This window comes from Choloepus didactylus, chromosome 4 (assembly GCF_015220235.1).
Source record: "Choloepus didactylus isolate mChoDid1 chromosome 4, mChoDid1.pri, whole genome shotgun sequence".
Classification (NCBI taxonomy): domain Eukaryota; kingdom Metazoa; phylum Chordata; class Mammalia; order Pilosa; family Megalonychidae; genus Choloepus; species Choloepus didactylus.
In genome coordinates this window covers 195,385,870-195,412,183 of record NC_051310.1, presented here as the reverse complement: position 1 = coordinate 195,412,183, position 26,314 = coordinate 195,385,870, and the positions used below count along the sequence as shown (strand labels likewise).

Below are 26,314 nucleotides of genomic sequence, written 5' to 3'. Positions count from 1 at the left end.
TCAAAGCAGGTATATAGCAACAAAGATAAAGCTAATCATGAAAAGAACAATAGTTATAGGTACATTAATCCATTTTTCTTTTCCTGGACTCATTACTGACACTGTATTATTGGGTCCTTGGGCAATTATTTCTCCAGCCAGCATTGGCATATTAGGGTGTTTCAGCTATATTTTCACAATAGTGATATTATCAGTAGAAACAAATCCAGCTGTCCTTCTAAGTGAACTTGGTGGGTGGACTTTCTTCAGAAATTATGCCTGTTTTCTAAGGCAAGATTAACAATTCAGGCATTCTGTCACCTTCTTGAGTATTTAAATGAGAATTGCCATAATTATGAGCTATTATCTTTATATCTCCTTGATAATCTTTATCTACTATCCCTCCCATAATTTGTAAACCTTTCAGTGCTAAACTGCTCTGAGGAGCTATCCATCCAAAATGTTCAGGCCATAATTGAATACCTATCCCAGTGTTAAGGGTAATAAAATGACCTATTTTAAGGCACTTATTCTCTACTGAGAAGAGATCAAATCCAGCTGCCTATAAGTAGCTCAAAAAAGTTTTTGCCCTTGTTTGTCAATTTGAGCTGATGGGAAAATTATGTTTGAATATTAAAAGTGAGTTCATATGATTATGCAAAGTACCTACACTCTCTATTAAATGAAATGAGTCCATTAGTACATTCACAATGTGATATAAAACTCCTATTGGTTTTGATCCAAAAAAATGGGATTACATTTCATAAGAGTCTGAGTTCCTAGGGTCACTCAAAGTTCATGATTTTTATCTGCTTTAGCAGGTTAGAAATTGTTATGAAATATTAGAGTTAGTTTTAATATCTTCTATACAACTGCTATATTATATGGATATTTTTTCTTCCCAATTCTCCTCTTTGCCTCTCCCTTTTTGAATTTGATGGAATGACCATAGAGAGCCTAGAAAAATGATCAGGTTTTCAGGTGTTCACCAATGTCTTATTTCCACATAGCATGGAACCCAACTGCCATTTCAGTGCAAGTCAAGGTTGGAGATGGAGTTATCCAGAAAGCATTTGTGGAAAGTTCTATTGCCTGACACCTTTGACCCCTGTGTGCTTCAGGCAAAGCCAACAGAATTTTTGCAAGATATTTATACATGGATCTGCCACTGGTCTGAACTGGAGGAGACAGACAAGGAAAAAATTGAAGAAAAATTTCTAGAAAAACACAGCCATGGAGGTTGAGATCTGGAGTCAATGGGTCTTGTGTTGAGAGAGTGGAGTGGCTCACACACATGGAAAGGGTGAGTTTTCCCCACAGGTCGAGGTTGGGCCTTCCACCTCAATGTTCATGAAGAGTGCTCTCACCCCAGGCCCCAAAGATGGTGGAGCACATTGCCAGGGAATTGGGGAGAACCTGGCCATCACCTCATTGTTTGGAGAGGAGAGCAACTTTGCCCCAGAGATGCAGAGTCTGGGTGGCACCCAAATATTTGAGAAGGGTGGGGCCAAGAAGGTGGTCTACCCAATGTGCGGATATGTTGGAACACTCACCTCAGCATTTGGAGAGAAAAGGACTGATGTATAGGCCCTTGGAAAATGTGCAAAAGCCACTCTCTCAAGGCCCAAGGATGCAGCATCATTCTGTAAATGACTGTCAGATTTTGAAATCTAATGGAGTTTGCCCTGCAGGTTTTAGGAACCATTTTGGTCCTGTTAACCTTATTTTCCTTTCAGTTTCTCCTTATGGCAATGGGAATGTTTATCCTATGACTGTCCCTCCTTTGTATATTGGAAGCACATAACTTGTTCTAAGTTTCACAGATCCACAGCTAAAGGAGAATTATGCCTTAAGACTGACCATGCCTGTAATTGATTTTGATGGGATCCTGCACTTAACTATAGTTTCTGGAATGATATAAGTTTCTGTGATATTGTGATGGGATGAATTTATTTTGTGTATGGAAAGATCATGTTTTTCTGGTGTCCAGGGAGTGGAATGTGCCAGTTTGTATGTATTGCATCCCCCAGAAAAAGCTATGTCCTTTGATGCAATGTTGTTGGGGGCAGTCATATTGGTGTTGATTAATATGGAACATTTGGATTAGGTCATTTCCATGGAGATGTGCCCCAACAAACTGTGGGTGATCACTCTGATTGGATAATTTCAGTGGAGGTGTTGCCCCACCCATTCAACTTGGTGTTGATTAGTTTACTAGAGGACTATATAAGCTCAGACAGGAGTGAGTTTGCTACAGCCAAGAGGGACACTTTGAAGAATGTACAGGAGCTCACAGCTAGTGAATGGAGCTGAGGCAGACATTTTGAAGATTGCCGTTGGGAGCTGATGCAGACATTTGTAGAATGCCATTTTGGAATGCAACCTGGGAGCAAGCAGATGCCAGACATGTGCCTTCCCAGCTAACAGAGGTTTTCTGGACACCATTGGCCATCCTCCAGTGAAGATACCCGACTGTCGATACATTACCTTGGACACTTTATGGCCTTTAGACTGTAACTATGTAACCAAATAAACCATCTTTTATAAAAGCCAATCCATTTCTGGTATTTTGTTTAATGGCAGCATTAGCAAAGTGGAGCAGACTGCATAGGCCACAATACATGATCAGGAAATAACTTACAGCAATTTTATTGACCGGCCACTTTTCAGCAATCAGAAATAAGTTTAAAACCGAAACAACTCAGAGACAGGGAGCTGCTCCAGATTCTGGTCATGGTTTCCAAGGAGATCGTTGCTGTGGGCAGAAGAGACACTGAAAACTTGGACCTCTAAGAAACATCTCAGGGGATGCAATTTCATTTATTTGCTTTGAAAGAATGCAAAGGGCAGCTGTTCATGACTCCATATGATTTTATTTTGACTGTTAAAACAGATGAACCTGAACATACTAAAATGCAGAAATCACATTCCAAGCAGGAAGTAAATCGTGTGCTCTCTGAAAGTCCACTAGTTTCAAAAGGATCATCAAAGTTATTTTGAAATCATAAAGAAAGATATGTGACTTGTTACATGGAGGATCTTTTTCTTGTATGTATTTTAACAAAGTCATATGTAAGTTTTAGAATAGCTTTTAACATGTTTGACACTGATGACAATGAGATGGTGGATAAAAAGGAATTTCTGGTGTTTCAAAAGATATTCAGGGAAAAAAATAAACAGAGAGAAACTAAAGGAGATGAACAAAAGTGTGCTCTGCTGCATCTTCAACTTTATGGGTACTGTGCTAGTTTGAATGTATCATGTTCCCCAAAATGCCATTATCTTTGATGCAATCTTGTGTGGGCAGCCATATTATTACTGAGTAGACTATAATTCTTTGAATGTTTTGATGGAGATGTGACCCACAAAAATATAGGTGATAACTCTGGATAATTTCTATGAAGGTGTGGCACTGCCCATTCAGCCTGGGTCTTGATTAATTTCCTAGAGCACTAAATATGCTCAGACAGAAGGAGCAATCTTGCTACAGCCAAGAGGGACACTTTGAAGAATGCACAGGAGCTGAGAGAGGAGCTACAGATGAGAGACAGTTTGAAGATGGCCCTTGAAAGCAGACTTTTGTTCCAGAGAAGCTAAGAGAGGACAAAAGCCTCAAGAGCAAATAAGAGTGACATTTCTGAGAAGCCTAAAGAGGAACATACTGAGAGAAAGCCATTTTGGAAACCAGAGCTCCAGAGCAGACACCAGCCACATGCTTTCCCAGCTAACAATGGTTTTCCAGACACCATTGCCCATCCTCCAGTGAAGGTACCTGATTGTTGATGCCTTACCTTAGACAGTTTATGGCCATAGGCTGTAACTTTGTAACCAAATAAACCCCCTTTATAAAAGCCATTCTGTTTCTGGTGTTTAGTATCCCAGAAGCATTAGCAAATCAGAATAGATACCAGTCTAAAAATAGTGTACTTAAAACAGGTGGTGAGGAACTTGTCTCCAGAATCTATTGTGATAACTGAGACATAGTCAAACAAAGCATTCTTTTCAAACCTCACAGCACATGCTGATGGCCTCACATGTTTAGTAGTAGATACTACACTTCTCGTACACTTTTTTGGAAAGAAAGGAAATGCTGAGATCAATTTTGAGGATTTTCATGGATTCATGAATAACCTCTAACCATAAATTATAGAAACAGAAATCCTTTCCTACCCTACCAGGATGAATACTACCAATGAAGATGATTTTGCTTATATTCTTTTATGATATACAAATGTGGAAAACACTTCAGTGTTGTTAGAAAATGTGCATTAGAGGCGGGGCAAGACGGCAGACTGGTGAGCTGTAAGTTTTAGTTACTCCTCCAGGAAAGTAGGTAAAAAGCCAGGAACTGCGTGGACTGGACACCACAGAGCAATCTGTCTTTGGGCATACTTCATACAACACTCATGAAAACGTGGAACTGCTGAGATCAGCGAAATCTGTAAGTTTTTTGCGGCCAGGGGACCCGCGCCCCTCCCTGCCAGGCTCAGTCCCGGGGGAGGAGGGGCTGTCAGCTCCGGGAAGGAGAAGGGAGAACTGCAGTGGCTGCTCTTATCGAAAACTCATTCTACTGATTCAAACTCCAACCATAGATAGACTGAGACCAGACACCAGAGACTCTGAGAGCAGCCAGCCCAGCAGAGAGGAGACAGGCATAGAAAAAAAACAACACGAAAAACTCCAAAATAAAAGCAGAGGATTTTTGTTGTTCTGGTGAACACAGAAAGGGGAAGGGTGGAGCTCAGGCCTTGAGGCGCATATGCAATCCCGAAGCAAAGCTGATCTCTCTGCCCTGTGCACCTTTCCTTAATGGTCCTGGTTGCTTTGTCTATTAGCATTTCAATAACCCATTAGATCTCTGAGGAGGGCCGTTTTTTTTTTTTTTTTTTTAAATCCTTTTTGCTTTTTCTAAAACAATTACTCTAAGAAGCTCAATACAGAAAGCTTCAAAGAATTGCAATTTGGGCACGTCAAGTCAAGAGCAGAACTAAAAGAGCTCTGAGACAAAAGGCAATAATCCAGTGGCTGAGAAAATTCACTAAACAACACAACTTCCCAAGAAAAGGGGGGTGTCCGCTCACAGCCACCATCCTGGTGGACAGGAAACACTCCTGCCCATCACCAGCCCCATAGCCCAGAGCTGCCCCAGACAACCCAGTGTGACGGAAGTGCTTCAAATAACAGGCACACACCACAAAACTGGGCGTGGACATTAGCCTTCCCTGCAACCTCAGCTGAATGTCCCAGAGCTGGGAAGGTGGAGCAGTGTGAATTAACAAAGCCCCATTCAGCCATCATTTGAGCAGACTGGGAGCCTCCCTACACAGCCCAGCAGCCCAGAACTGCCCTGGGGGGATGGCACTCACCTGTGACATTGCACAGTCATCCCTCAACAGAGGACCCGGGGTGCACAGCCTGGAAGAGGGGCCCACTTGCAAGTCTCAGGAGCCATACGCCAATACCAAAGACTTGTGGGTCAGTGGCAGAGACAAACTGTGGCAGGACTGAACTGAAGGATTAGACTATTGCAGCAGCTTTAAAAGTCTAGGATCATCAGGGAGATTTGATTGTTAGGGCCACCCCCCCTCCCCGACTGCCCAGAAACACGCCCCCCATACAGGGCAGGCAACACCAACTACACACGCAAGCTTGGTACACCAATTGGGCCCCACAAGACTCACTCCCCCACTCACCAAAAAGGCTAAGCAGGGGAGAACTGGCTTGTGGAGAACAGGTGGCTCGTGGACGCCACCTGCTGGTTAGTTAGAGAAAGTGTACTCCACGAAGCTGTAGATCTGATAAATTAGAGATAAGGACTTCAATAGGTCTACAAACCCTAAAAGAACCCTATCAAGTTCAGCAAATGCCACGAGGCCAAAAACAACAGAAAATTATAAAGCATATGAAAAAACCAGACGATATGGATAACCCAAGCCCAAGTACCCAAATCAAAAGACCAGAAGAGACACAGCACCTAGAGCAGCTACTCAAAGAACTAAAGATGAACAATGAGACCATAGTACGGGATATGAAGGAAATCAAGAAGACCCTAGAAGAGCATAAAGAAGACATTGCAAGACTAAATAAAAAAATGGATGATCTTATGGAAATTAAAGAAACTGTTGACCAAATTAAAAAGATTCTGGACACTCATAGTACAAGACTAGAGGAAGTTGAATAACGAATCAGTGACCTGGAAGATGACAGAATGGAAAATGAAAGCATAAAAGAAAGAATGGGGAAAAAAATTGAAAAACTCGAAATGGACCTCAGGGATATGATAGATAATATGAAACGTCCGAATATAAGACTCATTGGTGTCCCAGAAGGGGAAGAAAAGGGTAAAGGTCTAGGAAGAGTATTCAAAGAAATTGTTGGGGAAAACTTCCCAAATCTTCTAAACAACATAAATACACAAATCATAAATGCTCAGCGAACTCCAAATAGAATAAATCCAAAAAAACCCACTCTGAGACATATACTGATCACACTGTCAAACATAGAAGAGAAGGAGCAAGTTCTGAAAGCAGCAAGAGAAAAGCAATTCACCACATACAAAGGAAACAGCATAAGACTAAGTAGTGACTACTCAGCAGCCACCATGGAGGCAAGAAGGCAGTGGCACGATATATTTAAAATTCTGAGTGAGAGGAATTTCCAGCCAAGAATACTTTATCCAGCAAAGCTCTCCTTCAAATTTGAGGGAGAGCTTAAATTTTTCACAGACAAAGAAATGCTGAGAGAATTTGTTAACAAGAGACCTGCCCTACTGGAGATACTAAAGGGAGCCCTACAGACAGAGAAACAAAGACAGGACAGAGAGACTTGGAGAAAGGTTCAGTACTAAAGAGATTCGGTATGGGTACAATAAAGGATATTAATAGAGAGAGGGAAAAATATGGCAAACATAATCCAAAGGATAAGATGGCCGATTCAAGAAATGCCTTCACGGTTTTAACATTGAATGTAAATGGATTAAACTCCCCAATTAAAAGATATAGATTCGCAGAATGGATCAAAAAAAATGAACCATCAATATGTTGCATACAAGAGACTCATCTTAGACACAGGGACACAAAGAAACTGAAAGTGAAAAGATGGAAAAAATATTTCATGCAAGCTACAGCCAAAAGAAAGCAGGTGTAGCAATATTAATCTCAGATAAAATAGACTTCAAATGCAGGGATGTTTTGAGATACAAAGAAGGCCACTACATACTAATAAAAGGGGCAATTCAGCAAGAAGAAATAACAATCATAAATGTCTATGCACCCAATCAAGGTGCCACAAAATACATGAGAGAAACACTGGCAAAACTAAAGGAAGCAATTGATGTTTCCACAATAATTGTGGGAGACTTCAACACATCACTCTCTCCTATAGATAGATCAACCAGACAGAAGACCAATAAGGAAATTGAAAACCTAAACAATCTGATAAATGAATTAGATTTAACAGACATCTACAGGACATTACATCCCAAATCACCAGGATACACATACTTTTCTAGTGCTCACGGAACTTTCTCCAGAATAGATCATATGCTGGGACATAAAACAAGCCTCAATAAATTTAAAAAGATTGAAATTATTCAAAGCACATTCTCTGACCACAATGGAATACAATTAGAAGTCAATAACCATCAGAGACTTAGAAAATTCACAAATACCTGGAGGTTAAACAACACACTCCTAAACAATCAGTGGGTTAAAGAAGAAATAGCAAGAGAAATTGCTAAATATATAGAGACGTATGAAAATGAGAACACAACATACCAAAACCTATGGGATGCAGCAAAAGCAGTGCTAAGGGGGAAATTTATAGCACTAAATGCATATATTAAAAAGGAAGAAAGACCCAAAATCAAAGAACTAATGGATCAACTGAAGAAGCTAGAAAATGAACAGCAAACCAATCCTAAACCAAGTACAAGAAAAGAAATAACAAGGATTAAAGCAGAAATAAATGACATAGAGAATAAAAAAACAATAGAGAGGATAAATATCACCAAAAGTTGGTTCTTTGAGAAGATCAACAAGATTGACAAGCCCCTAGCTAGACTGACAAAATCAAAAAGAGAGAAGACCCATATAAACAAAATAATGAATGAAAAAGGTGACATAACTGCAGATCCTGAAGAAATTAAAAAAAATTATAAGAGGATATTATGAACAACTGTATGGCAACAAACTGGATAATGTAGAAGAAATGGACAATTTCCTGGAAACATATGAACAACCTAGACTGACCAGAGAAGAAATAGAAGACCTCAACCAACCCATCACAAGCAAAGAGATCCAATCAGTCATCAAAAAATCTTCCCACAAATAAATGCCCAGGGCCAGATGGCTTCACAGGGGAATTCTACCAAACTTTCCAGAAAGAACTGACACCAATCTTACTCAAACTCTTTCAGAACATTGAAAAAAATGGAACACTACCTAACTCATTTTATGAAGCTAACATCAATCTAATACCAAAACCAGGCAAAGATGCTACAAAAAAGGAAAACTACCGGCCAATCTCCCTAATGAATATAGATGCAAAAATCCTCAACAAAATACTTGCAAATCGAATCCAAAGACACATTAAAAAAATCATACACCATGACCAAGTGGGGTTCATTCCAGGCATGCAAGGATGGTTCAACATAAGAAAAACAATCAATGTATTACAACACATTAAAAACTCGAAAGGGAAAAATCAATTGATCATCTCAATAGATGCTGAAAAAGCATTTGACAAAATCCAACATTCGTTTTTGATAAAAACACTTCAAAAGGTAGGAATTGAAGGAAACTTCCTCAACATGATAAAGAGCATATATGAAAAACCCACACCCAGCATAGTACTCAATGGTGAGAGACTGAAAGCCTTCCCTCTAAGATCAGGAACAAGACAAGGATGCCCGCTGTCACCACTGTTATTCAACATTGTGCTGGAAGTGCTAGCCAGGGCCATCCGGCAAGACAAAGAAATAAAAGGCATCCAAATTGGAAAAGAAGAAGTAAAACTGTCATTGTTTGCAGATGATATGATCTTATATCTAGAAAACCCTGAGAAATCAACGATACACCTACTAGAGCTAATAAACAAATTTAGCAAAGTAGCGGGATACAAGATTAATGCACATAAGTCAGTAATGTTTCTATATGCTAGAAATGAACAAACTGAAGAGACACTCAAGAAAAAGATACCATTTTCAATAGCAACTAAAAAAATCAAGTACCTAGGAATAACTTAACCAAAGATGTAAAGACCTATACAAAGAAAACTACATAACTCTACTAAAAGAAATAGAAGGGGACCTTAAAAGATGGAAAAATATTCCATGTTCATGGATAGGAAGGCTAAATGTCATTAAGATGTCAATTCTACCCAAACTCATCTACAGATTCAATGCAATCCCAATCAAAATTCCAACAACCTACTTTGCAGACTTGGAAAAGCTAGTTATCAAATTTATTTGGAAAGGGAAGATGCCTCGAATTGCTAAAGACACTTTAAAAAAGAAAAACGAAGTGGGAGGACTTACACTCCCTGACTTTGAAGCTTATTATAAAGCCACAGTTGCCAAAACAGCATGGTACTGGCACAAAGATAGACATATAGATCAATGGAATCGAATTGAGAATTCAGAGATAGACCCTCAGATCTATGGCCGACTGATCTTTGATAAGGCCCCCAAAGTCACCGAACTGAGCCATAATGGTCTTTTCAACAAATGGGGCTGGGAGATTTGGATATCCATATCCAAAAGAATGAAAGAGGACCCCTACCTCACCCCCTACACAAAAATTAACTCAAAATGGACCAAAGATCTCAATATAAAAGAAAGTACCATTAAACTCCTAGAAGATAATGTAGGAAAACATCTTCAAGACCTTGTATTAGGAGGCCACTTCCTAGACTTTACACCCAAAGCACAAGCAACAAAAGAGAAAATAGATAAATGGGAACTCCTCAAGCTTAGAAGTTTCTGCACCTCAAAGGAATTTCTCAAAAGGTAAAGAGGCAGCCAACTCAATGGGAAAAAATTTTTGGAAACCATGTATCTGACAAAAGACTGATATCTTGCATATACAAAGAAATCCTACAACTCAATGACAATAGTACAGACAGCCCAATTATAAAATGGGCAAAAGATATGAAAAGACAGTTCTCTGAAGAGGAAATACAAATGGCCAAGAAACACATGAAAAAATGTTCAGCTTCACTAGCTATTAGAGAGATGCAAATTAAGACCACAATGAGATACCATCTAACACCGGTTAGAATGGCTGCCATTAAACAAACAGGAAACTACAAATGCTGGAGGGGATGTGGAGAAATTGGAACTCTTATTCATTGTTGGTGGGACTGTATAATGGTTCAGCCACTCTGGAAGTCAGTCTGGCAGTACCTTAGAAAACTAGAGATAGAGCTACCATTCGATCCAGCGATTGCACTTCTCGGGATATACCCGGAAGATCGGAAAGCAGTGACACGAACAGATATCTGCACGCCAATGTTCATAGCAGCATTATTCACAATTGCCAAGAGATGGAAACAACCCAAATGTCCATCAACAGATGAGTGGATAAATAAAATGTGGTATATACACACGATGGAATACTACGCGGCAGTAAGAAGGAACGATCTGGTGAAACATATGACAACATGGATGAACCTTGAAGACATAATGCTGAGCGAAATAAGCCAGGCACAAAAAGAGAAATATTATATGCTACCACTAATGTGAACTTTGAAAATGTAAAACAAATGGTTTATAATGTAGAATGTAGGGGAACTAGCAGTAGAGAGCAATTAAGGAAGGGGGAACAATAATCCAAGAAGAACAGATAAGCTATTTAACGTTCTGGGGATGCCCAGAAATGACTATGGTCTGTTAATTTCTGATGGATGTAGTAGGAACAAGTTCACTGAAATGTTGCTATAGTATGTAACTTTCTTGGGGTAAAGTAGGAACATGTTGGAAGTTAAGCAGTTATCTTAGGTTAGTTGTCTTTTTCTTACTCCCTTGCTATGGTCTCTTTGAAATGTTCTTTTATTGTATGTTTGTTTTCTTTTTAACTTTTTTTTTCATACAGTTGATTTCAAAAAGAAGGGAAAGTTAAAAAAAAAAAAAAAAGAAAAAAGACAAACAAGGAAAAAAAAAAAAAAAAGATTGTAGTGCCCCCCTTGAGGAGCCTGTGGAGAATGCAGGGGTATTCGCCTACCCCACCTCCATGGTTGCTAACATGACCACAGACATAGGGGACTGGTGGTTTGATGGGTTGAGCCCTCTACCATAAGTTTTACTCTTGGGAAGACGGTTGCTGCAAAGGAGAGGCTAGGCCTCCCTGTATTTGTGCCTAAGAGTCTCCTCCTGAATGCCTCTTTGTTGCTCAGATGTGGCCCTCTCTCTCTGGCTAAGCCAACTTGAAAGGTGAAATCACTGCCCTCCCCCCTACGTGGGATCAGACACCAGGGAAGTGAATCTCCCTGGCAACGTGGAATATGGACTCCCGGGGAGGAATGTAGACCCGGCATCGTGGGATGGAGAACATCTTCTTGACCAAAGGGGGATGTGAAAGGAAATGAAATAAGCTTCAGTGGCAGAGAGATTCCAAACGAGCCGAGAGGTCACTGGTGGGCACTCTTACGCACACTTTAGACAACCTTTTTTAGGTTCTAAAGAATTGGGGTAGCTGGTGGTGGATACCTGAAACTATTAAACTACAACCCAGAACCCATGAATCTCGAAGACAGTTGTATAAAAATGTAGCTTATGAGGGGTGACAGTGGGATTGGGAATGCCATAAGGACCAAACTCCACTTTGTCTAGTTTATGGATCGATGTGTAGAAAAGTAGGGGAAGCAAACAAACAGACAAAGGTACCTAGTGTTCTTTTTTACTTCAATTGCTCTTTTTCACTCTAATTATTATTCTTGTTATTTTTGTGTGTGTGCTAATGAAGGTGTCAGGGATTGATTTAGGTGATGAATGTACAACTATGTAATGTACTGTAAACAATCGAAAGTACAATTTGTTTTGTATGACTGCGTGGTATGTGAATATATCTCAATAAAATGATGATTTAAAAAAAAAAAAAAAAATGTAGCTTATGAGGGGTGACAATGGGATTGGGAAAGCCATAAGGACCAAACACCACTTTGTCTAGTTTATGGATGGATGTGTAGAAAAGTAGGGGAGGGAAACAGACAGACAAAGGTACCCAGTGTTCTTTTTTACTTCAATTGCTCTTTTTCACTCTAATTATTATTCTTGTTATTTTTGTGTGTATGCTAATGAAGGTGTCAGGGATTGATTTAGGTGATGAATGTACAACTATGTAATGGTACTGTAAACAATCGAAAGTACAATTTGTTTTGTATGACTGCGTGGTATGTGAATATATCTCAATAAAATGATGATTTAAAAAAAAAAAAAAAAAAAAAAAAAATGTAGCTTATGAGGGGTGACAGTGGGATTGGGAATGCCATAAGGACCAAACTCCACTTTGTCTAGTTTATGGATCGATGTGTAGAAAAGTAGGGGAAGCAAACAAACAGACAAAGGTACCTAGTGTTCTTTTTTACTTCAATTGCTCTTTTTCACTCTAATTATTATTCTTGTTATTTTTGTGTGTGTGCTAATGAAGGTGTCAGGGATTGATTTAGGTGATGAATGTACAACTATGTAATGGTACTGTAAACAATCGAAAGTACAATTTGTTTTGTATGACTGCGTGGTATGTGAATATATCTCAATAAAATGATGATAAAAAAAAAAAAAAAAAAAAAAAAGACCTATACAAAGAAAACTACATAACTCTACTAAAAGAAATAGAAGGGGACCTTAAAAGATGGAAAAATATTCCATGTTCATGGATAGGAAGGCTAAATGTCATTAAGATGTCAATTCTACCCAAACTCATCTACAGATTCAATGCAATCCCAATCAAAATTCCAACAACCTACTTTGCAGACTTGGAAAAGCTAGTTATCAAATTTATTTGGAAAGGGAAGATGCCTCGAATTGCTAAAGACACTCTAAAAAAGAAAAATGAAGTGGGAGGACTTACACTCCCTGACATTGAAGCTTATTATAAAGCCACGGTTGCCAAAACAGCATGGTACTGGCACAAAGATAGACATATAGATCAATGGAATCGAATTGAGAATTCAGAGATAGACCCTCAGATCTATGGCCGACTGATCTTTGATAAGGCCCCCAGAGTCACCGAACTGAGCCATAATGGTCTTTTCAACAAATGGGGCTGGGAGAGTTGGATATCCATATCCAAAAGAATGAAAGAGGACCCCTACCTCATCCCCTACACAAAAATTAACTCAAAATGGACCAAAGATCTCAATATAAAAGAAAGTACCATAAAACTCCTAGAAGATAATGTAGGAAAACATCTTCAAGACCTTGTATTAGGAGGCCACTTCCTAGACTTTACACCCAAAGCACAAGCAACAAAAGAGAAAATAGATAAATGGGAACTCCTCAAGCTTAGAAGTTTCTGCACCTCAAAGGAATTTCTCAAAAAGGTAAAGAGGCAGCCAACTCAATGGGAAAAAATTTTTGGAAACCATGTATCTGACAAAAGACTGATATCTTGCATATACAAAGAAATCCTACAACTCAATGACAATAGTACAGACAGCCCAATTATAAAATGGGCAAAAGATATGAAAAGACAGTTCTCTGAAGAGGAAATACAAATGGCCAAGAAACACATGAAAAAATGTTCAGCTTCACTAGCTATTAGAGAGATGCAATTAAGACCACAATGAGATACCATCTAACACCAGTTAGAATGGCTGCCATTAAACAAACAGGAAACTACAAATGCTGGAGGGGATGTGGAGAAATTGGAACTCTTATTCATTGTTGGTGGGACTGTATAATGGTTCAGCCACTCTGGAAGTCAGTCTGGCAGTTCCTTAGAAAACTAGATATAGAGCTACCATTCGATCCAGCGATTGCACTTCTCGGTATATACCCGGAAGATCGGAAAGCAGTGACACGAACAGATATCTGCACGCCAATGTTCATAGCAGCATTATTCACAATTGCCAAGAGATGGAAACAACCCAATGTCCTTCAACAGATGAGTGGATAAATAAAATGTGGTATATACACACGATGGAATACTACGTGGCAGTAAGAAGGAACGATCTGGTGAAACATATGACAACATGGATGAACCTTGAAGACATAATGCTGAGCGAAATAAGCCAGGCACAAAAAGAGAAATATTATATGCTACCACTAATGTGAACTTTGAAAAATGTAAAACAAATGGTTTATAATGTAGAATGTAGGGGAACTAGCAGTAGAGAGCAATTAAGGAAGGGGGAACAATAATCCAAGAAGAACAGATAAGCTATTTAACGTTCTGGGGATGCCCAGAAATGACTATGGTCTGTTAATTTCTGATGGATGTAGTAGGAACAAGTTCACTGAAATGTTGCTATATTATGTAACTTTCTTGGGGTAAAGTAGGAACATGTTGGAAGTTAAGCAGTTATCTTAGGTTAGTTGTCTTTTTCTTACTCCCTTGTTATGGTCTCTTTGAAATGTTCTTTTATTGTATGTTTGTTTTCTTTTTAACTTTTTTTTTCATACAGTTGATTTAAAAAAGAAGGGAAAGTTAAAAAAAAAAAGAAAAGAAAAAAGACAAACAAGGAAAAAAAAAAAAAGGATGTAGTGCCCCCTTGAGGAGCCTGTGGAGAATGCAGGGGTATTCGCCTACCCCACCTCCATGGTTGCTAACATGACCACAGACATAGGGGACTGGTGGTTTGATGGGCTGAGCCCTCTACCATAAGTTTTACCCTTGGGAAGAAGGTTGCTGCAAAGGAGAGGCTAGGCCTCCCTGTATTTGTGCCTAAGAGTCTGCTCCTGAATGCCTCTTTGTTACTCAGATGTGGCCCTCTCTCTCTGGCTAAGCCAACTTGAAAGGTGAAATCACTGCCCTCCCCCCTACGTGGGATCAGACACCCAGGGAAGTGAATCTCCCTGGCAACGTGGAATATGACTCCCGGGGAGGAATGTAGACCCGGCATCGTGGGATGGAGAACATCTTCTTGACCAAAAGGGGGGATGTGAAAGGAAATGAAATAAGCTTCAGTGGCAGAGAGATTCCAAAACGAGCCGAGAGATCACTCTGGTGGGCACTCTTACGCACACTTTCGACAACCTTTTTTTAGGTTCTAAAGAATTGGGGTAGCTGGTGGTGGATACCTGAAACTATTAAACTACAACCCAGAACCCATGAATCTCGAAGACAGTTGTATAAAAATGTAGCTTATGAGGGGTGACAGTGGGATTGGGAATGCCATAAGGACCAAACTCCACTTTGTCTAGTTTATGGATGGATGTGTAGAAAAGTAGGGGAAGGAAACAAACAGACAAAGGTACCCAGTGTTCTTTTTTACTTCAATTGCTCTTTTTCACTCTAATTATTATTCTTGTTATTTTTGTGTGTGTGCTAATGAAGGTGTCAGGGATTGATTTAGGTGATGAATGTACAACTATGTAATGGTACTGTAAACAATCGAAAGTACAATTTGTTTTGTATGACTGCGTGGTATGTGAATATATCTCAATAAAATGATGATAAAAAAAAAAAAAAAAGAAACCCTGAACCAAAAAAAAAGAAAATGTGCATTATAGTACATCTGAAGGGAATTGCATTTGATGAATTCAGGTCATTTTTCCTGTTTTTTTTTTTTTTAAATATGGAAGATTTTACAATAGCCCTGAATATGTATAATTTTGCAAGTCAATCTATAGGGCAAAATGAATTTAAGCCTACTGTCTATGTAGCTACTGGCCTCAAGCTTTTACCACATTTAGTGAACATTGTGCAAGATTTTTTTTGTCCACATTTTTCTACTCACCCATGTACACACGGGACAAAGGTGAGTGTGATTCACATGGCTGTCCCAATCACATTGTTACCCCTCATAAGCTACATTGTTACACAATCATCTTCAAGATTCAGGGGTTCTCGGTCATAGTTTGATACTTTCAGGTATTTAGTGCTAGCTATTCCAATTCATTAGAACTTAAAAAGGGTTATCTATATTGTGTGTAAGAATGCCTACCAGAGTGACCTCTCACCTCCCTTTGGAATCTCTCAGCCACTGAAACTTATTTCATTTCATTTCACATCACCCTTTTGGTCAAGAAGATGTTCTCTATCCCATGTGGCTGGGTCTATATTCCTTTCTGGGAGTCATATTCCACAATGCCAGGGAGATTTGCACCCCTGGTTGTCAGATCCCACTGGGGGGGGGCAGTGACTTCACCTGCCAAGTTGGCTTGGCTAGAGAGAGAGTGCCACATCTGAGCAACAAAGAGGCATTCAGGAGGAGAGACTTTGGCAAAATTATAAGCAGGCCTAACCTCTCCTTTGCAGTAACAGTCCTCCCAAGGGCAAGTCCCATGATAGAGGGCTCAGCCTATCAAATCACCAGTCTCCTATATCTGTGAGCACATCAGCAACCACTGAGGTGGGGAAGCCCAACACCCCTGCATTTTCCCCCAGGTCCTCATGGGGGCTCTTCATATTTTTTCAGTGTTTTTTTTTTTTTTTAATTAACTGTTATCCATACAAAAAATTTCAAAAACATACAATAAAAAGAAATTCAAGCAGACCAAACAAGGGAATAAGAAAAAGAGAACTAACCTAAAATTACTTTACTTTACTCTACCCTAAGAAGTAACCTAATATAGCAACATTTCCATGAAGTTGTTCTTACCATACCCACCAGAAATTGACAAACCATCATCATTACTGGGCATTCCTGGAACATTAAATTTACCCACGATAGCTTATCTATTCTTATAGGGTTATCATTCCCATTCATTAATTGCTCTCTATTGCCAGGTACCCTACACTCTACACTATAAACCATTTATTTTACATTTTTCAGTGTTCACATTAGTGCTAGCATATAATATTTCTATTTTTGTGTCTGGTTTATTTCACTCGGCATTATGTCTTCAAGGCTCATGAATGTTGTCATATGTTTCACAATATCATTCTTTCTTACTGCCACATAGTATTCCACTGTGTGTATATGCCACATTTTATTTATTCACTCGTCTGTTGAAGGACATTTGGGTTGTTTCCATCTCTTGGCAATTGTGAATAATGCTGCTATGTACATTGCCATGCAGATATCTGTTCATGTCACTGCTTTCAGATCTTCTGGGTATATATCAAGAAGTGCATTGTTGGATTAAAGGGTAACTCTATATCTAGTTTTCTTAGGAGCTGCCGGACTGTCTTCCTGAGTGGCTGAACCATTATACAGTCCCAGCAACAATGAATAAGAGTTTCAGTTTCTTCACATCCTCTCCAGCATTTGTAGTTTCCTGTTTGATTAATGGCAGTCATTCTAATTGGTGTGAGATGGTATCTAGTGTTCTTAATTTGCATCTCCCTAATAGCTAGAGAAGCTGAATATTTTTTAAGTGTTTCTTGGCCATTTGTATTTCCTCTTCAGAGAACTGTCTCTTCACAACTTTTGCCAATTTTATAATTTAGCTGTCTGTACTATTGTCATTGAGCTGCAGGATTTTTTTATATATGCAAGATATCAGTCTTTTGTCAGATACATGGTTTCCAAAAATTTTCCCATTGAGTTGGCTACCTCTTCATCTTTTTGACAAATTCCTTCGAGGTACAGAAACTTCTAAGTTTGAGGAGTTCCCATTTATCTATTTTATCCTTTGTTGCTTGTGTAAGATCTAGGAAGTGACCTCCTAATACAATATCTTGAAGATGTCTCCCTACATTATCTTCTAGGTGTTTTATGGTACTGTGTTTTATATTGAGGTCTTTGATCCACTTTGAGTTACTTTTTGTGTAGGGTGTGAGGTAGGGATCCTCTTTCATTCTTTTGGATAAGGATGTCCAACTTCCCAGCCCCATTTGTTGAAAGACTGTTATGCCCCAGTTCAGTGACTTTGGGAGCCTTATCAAAGGTCAGTCGGCCATAGTTCTGGGGGTTTATCTCTGAATTCTCAATTCAACTCCATTGATCAATATAACTATCTTTGTGCCAGTACCATACTGTTTTGACTACTGTGGCTATATAATAAGCTTCAAAGACAGCGAGTGCATGTCCTCTCACTTTGTTTTATTTTTTACTGTGATTTTAGCAATTCAAGGCATCTTCCCTTTCCAAATAAATATGATAAATAGCTTTTCCAAGTATGCAAAGTAGGTTGTTGTAATTTTGATTGGGATTGCATTGAATCTGTAGATGAATTTGGGTAAAAGTGACATCTGAATGACATTTAGCCTTCCTATCCATGAACATGGAATATTTTTCCCTCTTTTTAGGTCCCTTTCTATTTCTTTTAGTAGACTTATGCAGTTTTTTTGGTATAGGTCTTTTAAATATTTGGTTAAATTTATTCTTAAGTATTTGATTTTTTTTAGTTGCTACTGAAAATGGTATCTTTTTCTTGAGTGTCTCTTCACTTCATTCATTTCTAACACATAGAAACATTACTGACTGAAATGCATTAATCTTGTATCCTGCTACTTTGCTAAATTCTTTTATTAGCTCTAGTAGCTGTATCATCAATTTCTTAGGGTTTTCCAGATATAAGATCATATCATCTGCAAATAATTACAGTTTTACTTCTTCCTTTCCAAATTGGATGCCTTTATCTCTTTGTCTTGCTGGATTGCCCTGGCTAGCACTTTTACCATAATGCTGAATAACTGGTGTCAGCAGGCATCCTTGTCTTGTTCCTGATCTTAGAGGGAAGGCTTTCAGCCACTCACCATTGAGTAGTATGCTGGCTGTGGGTTTTTCATATATGCTCATTATCATATTGAGGAAGTTTCCTTCAATACCTACCTTTTGTAGAGTTTTTATAAAAAAGTGATGTTTTATTTTATTGAATGCTTTTTCAGCATCTATTGAGATGATCATTTGATTTCTCTCTTTTGACTTGATAATGTATTGTAATACAATGATTAATTTTCTTATGTTGAACCATCCTTGCATGCCACCTGGAATGAACCCCACTTGGTCATGTTGTATGATTTTTTAAATATGTCTTTGGATTTGATTTGCAAGCATTTTTTGAGAATTTCTGCATCTATATTCATTAAGGAGATTGGCCTGCAGTTTTCTTTTTCTGTAGCATCTTTGACTGATTTTCATATTAGATTGATGGTAGCTTCATAAAATGTGTTAGGTAGTATTCCATTTTCTTCAATGTTTTGAAAGAGTTTAAGTAAGATTGGGGTCAGTTCTTTTTGGAAAGCTTGGTAGAATTCCACAGTGAAGCCATCTGGCCTTGGGCATTTACTTGTGGGAAGTTTTTTAATGACTACATCTCTTTTCTTGTGATTGGTTGGTAGAAGTTTTCTATTTCTTCTCTGGTCTAGGTTGTTCACATATTTCTAGGAAATTGTTCATTTCCTCTACACTATCTGGGTTTTGGCATAGAGCTGTTCATTGTATCCCTTTATAATTTTTTAAAATTTCTTCAGATTCCACAGTGTTTTCTCCTTTCTCATTCATTATTTTGTTTATATGGGTCTTCTCTCTTTGATTTTGTCAGTCTAGCTAGGGGCTTCTCAGTCTTGTTGATCTTCTCAAAGAACCAACTCTTGGTGTTATTTATTCTCAGTATTTTTTTTTTGTTCCTATGTCATTTATTTTGGCTTTAATCCTTGTTATTTCTTGTCTTCTCCTTGTTTTAGGATCAGTTTGCTGTTCATTTTCTAGCTTCTTCAGTTGCTCCATTAGTTCTTTGATTTTGGCTCTTTCTTCCTTTTTGATGTACGCATTTAGTGGTATAAATTTCCCCCTCAGTACCACTTTTGCTGTCTCCCATAGGTTTTGATATGTTGTGTTCTCATTTTCATTCATCTCTATATATTTAGCAACTTCTCTTGCTATTTCTCCTTTAACCCACTGATTTTTTATGAGTGTGTTGTTTAACCTCCAGGTATTTGTGAATCTGCTAAGTCTCTGATGGTTACTTACTTCTAATTGTATTCCATTGTGGTCAGAGAATGTGCTTTGAATAATTTCATTTTTTAAAAAATTTATTGAGGCTTGTTTTATGTCCCATGATATGATCTATTTGCATAAAATTCTATAAGTACTAGAGAAGAATATGTATCCTGGTGATTTAGGACATAATGTTCTATGTTTATCTGTTAAATGAATTTCCCTTGTCAGATTGTTTAGGATTTCAATTTCCATATTGGTCTTCTGTCTGGTTGATCTATCTACAGGAGAGAGTGATGCATTGAAGTCTCCCAAAATTATTGTGGAAGCATCAATTGCTTCCTTTAGTTTTGCCAGTGTTTGTCTCATGTATTTTGTGGCACCTTGACTGGGAACATAAATATTTATGATTGTTATTTCTTCTTGTTGAATTGCCCCTTTTATTAGTATGTAGTGGCCTTTATTGACTCTTATAACATCCCTGCATTTAAAGTCTATTTTATCTAATTAATATTGCTACTCCTGCTTTCTTTTGTCTGTAGCTTGCATGGAATATTTTTCCATCCTTTCACTTTCAATTACATTGTGTCCCTGTGTCTAAGATGAGTCTCTTTTGTGCAACATATTGATGGTTCTTATTTTTTAATCCACTCTGCCAATCTATATCTTTTAATTGAGGAGTTTAATCCATTTACATTCAATGTTATTACTGTGAAGGCATTTCTTGAATCAGCCATCTTATTCTTTTTTTTTTTTTTTTTTTTTTTTTTTTTTTTTTTTAGCTCAGGATCGATGCTGTGTATGGTTTGGCTTTTATTTCCTTTTGATTAATAAATTGAAACATACTCCTTTGACTTTATGCTGGAAATCAAGATTTCCTTCAAGTCTTTAAATAATGTTATTGCTCCCTGCATCTTATTCTTTTGTTTATGTTTGTCAGATATATTTTTCCCTCTCTCTTCATGTCCTTTAATGTACCCATACTGAATCTCTTTATTACTGAACCTTTCTCCATATCTCTCTCTCCTTACCTTGTTTCTCTGTCAGTAGGTCTCCCTTCAGTATCTCAAGTGGGGCAGGTCACTTGTTAGCAAATTCTCTCAACATTTGTTTGTGAAAAATTTAAGCTCTCCCTCAAATTTAAAGGAGAGTTTTGCTGGATAAAGTATTCTTGGTTGGAAATTTTTCTCTCTCAGAATTTAAAATATATCATGCCACTGTCTTCTCACCTTCATGGTGGCCACTGAGTAGTCACTACTTAGTGTTATGATGTTTCTTTTGTAAACAGTGAATTGCTTTTCTCTTGTGCTTTCAGAACTTGCTCCTTGTCTTCAATATTTGACAATCTGATCAGAATAGGCCTTGGGGTGGTTTTATTTCGATTTATTCTATTTGGAGTTCACTGGGTATTTATGATTTGTGAATTTATGTTGTTTAGAAGGTTTGGGAAGTTTTCCACAACAATTTCTTTGAATACTCTTCCTAGATCTTTACCCTTCTCTTCCACTTCTGTAAAACCAATGAGGCTTATACCTAGATATTTTATATGATCTATCATATCCCTGAGGTCCATTTTGATTTTTTCATTTTTTCCCCATTCTTTCTTTGTTTCTTTCATTTTCCATTCTGTCATGTTCGAGGTCCCTGATTCACTGTTCAGCTTCATCTAGTCTTGTACTATTAGTATCCAGAATCTTTTTAACTTGGTCAACAGTTTCTTTTATTCTTTTATTTCCTCTAGCAATTTCTTCTTTATGCTCTTCTAGGGTCTTCTTTATGTCCTTTAATGCCTGTGTCATGCTCTTGTTCTTTGTCTTTAGTTCTTTGATTAATTGCTCCAAGTACTGTCTCCTTTGACACTTTGATTTGGGTGTCTGGAATTGGGTTATCCATATCATCTGGTTTGTCCATATGGTTTAAAATTTTCTGTTGCTTTTGGACTCTTGTTATTTGCTTAACTTGATAGGGTTCTTTTAGGATATGTAGGAGTATTCAAACATTGATCTCCAATTTGTCAGACCTACAGCTTGTTGGCGTACACTTTCCCTAACTAACAAGCATGTGGCATCCATAAGCCATCTATTCCCCTCAAGCCAGTCCCCCAGAATTTTTTTTGTGGTGAGTGGGGTTCTGAATATTGTGGGGGTCCAATTTATGCACCAAGTTTGCATGTGTAGTTGGTTTTGCCCACCCTGAACATGGGGCATGTTCTTAATGTTTAGGGAGGGTGTCTTTAATAACCAAATCTCCCAGGTGTTCCTGGGAGATTTAATGCTATTGCAAGAGCCTAAACCTTCATTTCAATCTCACCAAAGTTTGTCTCTGCCATTGACCCACAAGTCCTTGGTATTGGCACATGGTCCCTGGGACTGCTGAGTGGGTCACTCTTCCATGCCATGCCCTCCTAGGGCCTCTGCTGATGGAAGACTTGCTACATAACAGGTGAGCACCATCCCCCAAGGGAAGTCTGGGCCACAGTGCTGTGTAGGGACATTCCCAACCTGCTGAAAGATGGCTGTATGGGGCATGATAATTTCCCCCTTTTTGCATAGCTCTGCCTTCCGAATTCCTGCACAATTAGCTGTGGGTGCGCAAAAGGCTCTTGTCCATTCCAGATACTGTTATGTGTGCATGTGTTGCTGGAAACACTTCCCATTGCACTGGGTTTTTTGGCACAGCTCTGGGCTGTGGTGCTGGTGCCAGGCAGGAGTGTTCCCAGTCTGCCAGGTAGATGGCTGTAAGGAGAATGGTTATTTATGCCTTTTGGCTAACCTCTGCATTTCTAGCTTTGAGACAATTAGCAGTGGGTACACAAAAGGCTATCATCCATGCCAGATATTGAGATAAGCCCACAGGTTGTGGGGATGCAATTCCCACCTTGCTTCATTGTGTGGGTCTCACTGCCATATCCCAGCCACTTTTGGGTTTTTAAAACTTGCCCAACTGCAAACACCAACTCATGGCTTCCCCAGGCTGCAGCATGGATGCCGGTTATTCAGCAGGCTTACTCACTTGTTTCAGAATGGTTTCACCAAGTGAATGGTCACTGTGGATTTAGCAGACCTTGTCGAGCTGGTGCATTGCTGGAACTGGTGTTTTGGGTCACTCTCTCTCTTTTATCTATTATTTTTCATGGAGATATTTTTTGCCCTGTCTGTCCTAAATATCATCTTCTGGAAGCCTCCCCTCACAAGATTTTTGATGTTAACAAAGATGATTTATTGGAATTATGAATGCCAGTTTCCATAGAGGATTCCAGGGTTATAAAACAGTTCAGAAGTATCCCACTATCAAATCCAGTCCAATAAAGGAACTTCACAGCAGATAAGTACTTCTAAAACAAAGCTTAAATTATTATTATCCATGTGACAAAAACAGCAAGCAAACATTTCAGATATTTTGAAATTAGGTCTGAGATCAGAACATGTAGAGATGAAGGACAAGGTGTAACACTATGAAAGTCATATTTTTTCTTGAACTGAATTCTCAAACATAAGGCAAAGCACATCTTCTTACTAACTACAAATGTTATATTTTAATCTATTTGAGCTTTGCCTTGATTTAATTGAATTCTGCAGTTTTTCTCTCCTTTCAGAAATATACAGATACATCCAATGGCTATATGAGAATGCATTTAATTTATTTTCATTTATTTGTTAGAATCACTTTATTTCAAATATAACTTATGACTCATGGAATATTGATCACTGAAAAATGAACCATGAACATACATTATTTTCTTTGGTTTTGGACTCAGACCTTTTTTTGGGAAACAAACATTGCTGGAGATTTCTTTTAGAGCCCTTAGAAATATTTATATACTATTTATTCTGTTTTCAATCACATTGAAAAAAATTTGAAAAGCAAATACAATATACTACTATATAGTATGATGGTTTACATTGCACTTTTTTCCCCTGAGACATGAGCTTTTATTATGGGGCTTACTGACAGGGTGGGAAGTAGAGTCATGTTGCCCTGAATTCAGGAGATTCTCTGAATGGATTCAGGAGCTGCTCTGAATGATGGCATGTTCAGAGCTCAATAGGAAGATACTCTGCATTTTGGGGGTGGGGCTGAATAAGCTGGTTTTAAGAGCTTGACATTCCAGTGAGTATGAGGACATAAATTGGGAGTGGAGGGTCTTAAAACATGGGAAGGGATTGATTGTAATCAACATGGAGAAGGGGAGGATTATAGATTACCTTGTAGATAACAGCAGTTTCAGAGATTAGGTAGTTATAGATTACAGTTAGCACCCGAGAACTGACTCTACAAGGAGAATAGGTCAAACTTTAACTTTCCTCAGTCTGTGTGTAGAGTCTTCAAGGCATGTGGGGAAGGCCCTGGTCCCAGAGCTCCAACAGTCCACCCCCATGCAGAAATATGCATTGACCACAGGACAGACATTGCATCCATAATTCACAACAACAATACAGTGAACAGCAGAGTACAAGTAAACTAGTACATATGGACAGTAATCCTATTTAGTGGTGTCAGGTGTAATTTAAATAATTAAACTATTTAGACAAAGGATCATTAGATAACTGTTCAATATTTTGTATATGTTCTGACATGTGATTAAGAGCTGGTGTTACATTTTGTGGGTTCTCAGGTGCATACACCCAACACTGAATATTAATTAAAGCACAGGGAGACCTGGGGCTAAAATAGCTAAATGATAAAACTACCAGTCTGTTTAATCTATATCTAGTTTTTTTTAACATTTCTTAACTTTGTCCATAGAAATAAATTTCCCTTTCACAAACTTTCTGCAACTTTCTATGTCCATACAGGTTTTTGTTGTACATTTTCTCTTTTGCTTTTAGTACAAAACATCCTTTATATCTCTTGTACTTGTTACCCAAATAATTTTGGAAACTGTTTTAAAGCAAAAATTCTACAGCATACACATACCTCTAAAATTAAAACTTGTTAGAATGTTGCTAAATAATTAAAACACTTTAGTTAATGCATTATTGAAACAGTAATATACATTTTTAACAAGAATTAATAGCACATATAGGAATATATAAGCTGTTTTCATTAGTGAATAGAAGAGTTCCAGGTGAGGGGTTTATAACTGCCATATTTCTTCCCCCTGAAGGGAGCCCTTTGGGGTCAGATCTACAGTTGGTTTGGGGTTGCAAAGTTACACATACAGTTCCCTGGGGGATTAGGGTCTGTTCTAGTTTGCCAGAAAGCAAAACACCAAAAATGGATTCATTTTATAAAGGGGGTTTACTTGGTTACACAGTTATAGACTTAAGGCCATAAAGTATCAACAAAGGATACTGTGCCAGTTTGAATGTACTGTGTCCCATAAATGCCATTATCTTTGATGTAGTCTTGTGGGGCAGGCATTTTTGTGCTGATTAGATTTGCTTGGAATGTGCCCCACCCAGCTGTGGGTGATGACTCTGATGAGATATTCCCATGGAGGCATGGCCCCATCCATTCAGGGTGGAACTTGATCAATGGAACCATATAAATGAGCTGACTCAAAGAGAAAGAACTCAGTGTAGCTGTGAGTGATGTTTTGAAGAGGAGCAAGCTTGCTAGAGAGGAATGTCCTGGGAGAAAGCCATTTTGAAACCAGAACTTTGGAGCAGATGCCAGCCACGTGCCTTCCCAGCTAATAGAAGTTTTCCAGATGCCACTGGCTATCCTCCAGTGAAGGTACCCAATTACTGACATGTTACCTTGGACACTTTATGGCCTTAAGACTGTAACTATGTAGCCAAATAAACCCCCTTTTTATAAAAGCCAATCCATCTCTGGTGTTTTGCATTCCACAGCATTAGCAAACTAAAACAGGTACCTAACTGGAGAATGGCCATTGGCATCAGAAAAACCTCTGTTAGCTAGGTAGTCATATGGCTGGCATCCATTTGCTCCCAGGTTGCATTTCAAAATGGCATTCTCCAAAAATCTGCATCAGCCATCTTCATTATACCTGTCTCAGCTACAGCTAGTAGTGAGCTCCTTATGTCTGAACTTATATAAGGCTCTAGTGAGCTAATCAAGGTCCATGCTGAATGGGCATGGCCATACCTCCATGGAAATACTGAACCAATAGGTTCCAACCTAATCTACACTAATACATCTGCCCCAACAAGACTGCATTAAAGAATATGGCTTTTTCTGGGGGACATATTATATACAAACCAGCACAAGGTCCCAGGTGGGAAATACAAATAACCTTTGTCATAATACCCTATGGGCTTAGGATTCTCAGTGTGGCTGCATGGGCCAGAACCAGAGCCAATTGACCTTATTTTCCCCAATTTCTAATGTTTGTGGCACAGGCAACAGCAGATTATTATTGCTGCCTTGCTGCAGCTTGAGG

At 38.5% G+C, this 26,314-nt stretch overlaps 1 pseudogene; it reads left to right on the top strand.

The window, feature by feature from the left end:
- The first annotated feature begins 2,712 nt into the window (after positions 1-2,712).
- On the top strand, positions 2,713-23,293 carry LOC119533095 (annotated as a pseudogene).
- Positions 23,294-26,314: the final 3,021 nt, after the last annotated feature.